The following is a 2536-nucleotide window of genomic DNA, read 5'->3' as shown; positions in this document are numbered from 1 at the left end:
CATTCTTTACTTGTACATGTGTGCTAATAAACATGGCATTGTTGCAATCATAACGAATAAACAACAAAGTCGAAGTTTGACCATCTTGTGCTTTCTGCTTCACCACTGCATTGCTCGCTTTCATGCATCCAAATCTGCAGCGACCTCGAAGGTGATCAATCTCAATCACGTCCGACGCCATGCTGCATAGCCATTATTGCTGCCCAAGAGAAATGGGCAATTAAGAGAGAAAAAGGACCAAGAAAACCAGAGGCCAGTAGCGTAGGGAGCCAACCAGTGTTAGTTTCTGCGTCATTCTCATCCAAGCAACCTAAGATGATGAGCTGAAACCCCGTGTGCGGGCACGTTGCAGCAGAAGTGTGGGCATTCAGGACGCACATCATCCGAGAGGGCAGAAAACACTGCACGGAATTATTGGACTCCATGATTTGGAACCCTAGGTTCCGTTTCTTGCAGAAGGATAGCTCAATACTCCTCTTTGTCCCAGCTATATATGCATGATCAGGCTTCCATATCAGTCGTTATTTGCTTGTGTTATGATTTGTATAACTTGCAGAGGCGACATTTGTCGCCGCCGTGGCAAGCTTCTCGTCATTTACCTGGCATCACATCATAACAATTTCAATCATTGCGACAACAACATGACTTGCAATTATAGAATGCAAAAAGAATTCTTTTGCATGTGGCAGTGGGACGCACCTGGTCTGCCAGCAGCAGCAACAACAGCTTCAACAGTTCATCCTGCGGTGGTGATTGAGATGGGATCATTCACATTACTTGTGTCTGTTGTTTAATTCCTCGAACGACTTTGCCTGCGTCAACATCATTACAAGAAACGTTAGAAAATGTAGCAAAACCAAATTAAACTCAAATTACATGTCCGTTGGTCCCACATGAAGGGACTGGCCAATTAGTGAATATTCTTTGTCGCAAAATACGTATGTTTATGAACTGGGAAAGAGTTTTATGAGTGTATATGTATGTACGTATAGAAAAGTTTGGCAAACGGCAGTATTTGGTCATACCCAGCTCGTGAGTGTCTTAGTTCATGCACTCGGCTGCAAAGTAGTTTTAGAGGATCCTACGCGGCTCCCAAATGTTTGTGAGGTATAGGCTTAGGATCAATTTACTCTTAAAATGTACAAGAAGAAGACTTGTTCTGAGTTTGTTTACACGTAAAAGTTAGGTAGGGTTTTTCTTCCTTTCTATTGCGTTGCACTCTTACTAGAAAAAAACCGTATCCTTTTTCTTTCCTCAAATCATCTTATGCCATTTCTTTATACACGTAGAATATAAACAATCATTATTATTCTACTACTACAATTTTGGCTCTTTGTAGAATAGTTCAAGGATCTTGCGGGAAGAATAGTCCCGAGTAGTTTGTCCTGAACAAACCTGACAAGAGGAGAACCATTAGAAGTTAAAAAATGTTCACCATGCTCAACAAAAGGTAAGAATTAGTTCATATAACTTCTCAACAGAAAAAAAAAAAAAAGGAACAAATTTCTGTTTTGCACTTTTCACGGAATAATATATTAACTCATTGAGGAAACAATCAGATAATTAAAAATAGAAAAATAAAAGAGAAACTCTGCACTTTGTATCGGTATTAATACGGATGAATGTTATTGAATAGGCAGTGAAGTCAGGGGTAATCTTTTAGTTCTTGATGCATCCTATATTACCTTGATCATGCTGAATAGTTAGGAAAAACGTTCAACCAATTAAAAATCTTTCATTATTTTCTTTTTTTTCTATAAGTCAAAGATTTATTTTATGTATTTCTGAATGATCTAGAATAAATTTCTAAAACTCTTAGGATGTCACTGTTTGGATGCAGATAAATAATAAGCTTATGCAAACAGTTGAAGAGTCTATGAGAAATTGCATATCCTCAGTTCTAACTAAGTAGAAGACTCGGAAGGTAGGTACTACGAATAACATCACTCAGTATATACAAGATCTAAGGAAAGTCAACGCAAACAGTTTCATCCCCGAAAGTAAAAAAATTATTTGCTGTAAAATAGTGATTTTTGAACTAGTTCCTCTGGACTTCAACTTCTTCTATGTGGTAGCCACGTATAAGAGAAAGTGACAGAGCTTATTTTCGTTTTTTTTTCAGCCATAGAACAGAGCATGATGTTATCCACAACAGCATCGGAAAATAGATATCCTGAGAGCTATTTTTGCGATGACAAGCTGTATTTTTTTGCGTCATTGTTTGCCCCCACCATCACAGCAACTAGTTTCATTGATTGGATAGTGAAGTTTCTTCCTGCGATCTGCATGTCCTTTGTTTTCTTTGGTTGTGTTGTCCTACCAATTTTAAATGCCATAATTTGTATGGCCCAAGTGAGTCGGAAGTTTTGTATAAGTCACTAGCCTAAACTCTATGTATATCAACTGTAGCTCAGAGCCTCTTACTAGCTATAAAACGAAATGGACTCTCCTTCATCCTGGGCATTTAACTAGAACCAATTTGCCAATCTTTGCAGATGTCTGGGATTAATAATTTATACAGCATTCATATGTCTGG

This window comes from Musa acuminata, chromosome BXJ1-5 (assembly GCF_036884655.1).
Source record: "Musa acuminata AAA Group cultivar baxijiao chromosome BXJ1-5, Cavendish_Baxijiao_AAA, whole genome shotgun sequence".
Taxonomy (NCBI): domain Eukaryota; kingdom Viridiplantae; phylum Streptophyta; class Magnoliopsida; order Zingiberales; family Musaceae; genus Musa; species Musa acuminata.
Note: the sequence above shows the minus strand (reverse complement) of the source record.